The sequence below is a fragment of the Manacus vitellinus genome, unplaced genomic scaffold (assembly GCF_001715985.3).
Source record: "Manacus vitellinus isolate BGI_N305 unplaced genomic scaffold, ASM171598v3 scaffold_132_pilon, whole genome shotgun sequence".
In the NCBI taxonomy this organism is placed as follows: Eukaryota; Metazoa; Chordata; class Aves; order Passeriformes; family Pipridae; genus Manacus; species Manacus vitellinus.
In genome coordinates, this window is record NW_021938965.1 from 130,656 (window position 1) to 131,622 (window position 967).

At 53.0% G+C, this 967-nt stretch overlaps 1 long non-coding RNA gene and 1 pseudogene across 1 annotated transcript in view; both read left to right on the forward strand.

Annotated features, from left to right (window-relative positions):
* The window catches only part of LOC108638853, a 200,105-nt pseudogene that overhangs the window by 5,987 nt on the left and 193,151 nt on the right, over positions 1 to 967 (forward strand).
* LOC115307141 overlaps positions 75 to 967 on the forward strand; it is a 5,820-nt gene continuing 4,927 nt past the window's right edge. The window contains exons 1-2 of the long non-coding RNA XR_003915571.1: positions 75 to 189; positions 335 to 414. This is a non-coding gene — a long non-coding RNA (uncharacterized LOC115307141). The remainder of the gene's footprint in view (positions 190 to 334; positions 415 to 967) is intronic.

Sequence of the window (967 nt, forward strand, 5' to 3'; positions counted from 1 at the left end):
GTCCCGCTGGCTGTGTCCGCCCACTCACAATCCATGTTTGTGTCTCTGACCCCTGGCTGGCAGGAGGAGAGAGACAAGGCCACATTTCTTCGGAGCATCTCCGTGCTGTGCTGAAGCGCCTTGAACCACGGCCTGACCCAGGGCTTGGATCTGTTCTGTGACATGTACCAGCTGTCAGAGAACATCAAGGTGAGGGCACTCTGGGCAATGTGGCGAAGGGAGCAAAGCCCCCTGGCACGGGCAGCCTGTGCGGACAGCGCTGGGGCGGGTCAGGGACTGGAGGCCCTGGGTGCTGGCAGCTGCCAGCAGGTGCCATCCCGGTTGTGCTCTGCAGGCGCTGCTGGAAGAAGAGCCAAGGGACCACCTGTGCACAGACCTTCGGCATCTTTCCATGCTGGGTCTGGAGAAATTGAGGTACCTGCCTGTAGGGAATTGGCTATAGAACACGGCTTGCCTAGGCCGTGGGAACATCTTAAATAGCGAGGTTACAGTGCCCTTGTACCMTGTTAGCTGGCTGGTAAACAGGACATTGTGATTAGCAAAACAAAAAGCAACTGAGTGCCACCTGTGTCAACAAAGGAAGAGAGTAAGAGGTGAGATCAACATTTAAGCGTCAACATAAGAGGTGAGATCAACATTTAAGCCAGAGCCAATAATGAGCTTAACCTTTGCAACATGTATGAGCTAATTATAAAGCATATATTAAGCTGTTAGCAATGATCAATAAACGAAGCTAGCTGATTCTCATATTGAGGGTCCCTCTCTTCCCTTGTCCGACAAATGGCGCCGAGCAAGGGACAATAAACGAGGATCCTGCAGAGTTTTGCACGGAACCCGCGGTCCCCGAAGATTGAACAGGGGCTAAGTTAAATCCGCAGCCCCAGGGGCTAAGTTAAATCTGCGGCCCCAAGGGCTAAGTTGAATCGGCGGTCCCCGAAACCTGAACAGGGGGTAAGTTAAATCTGCA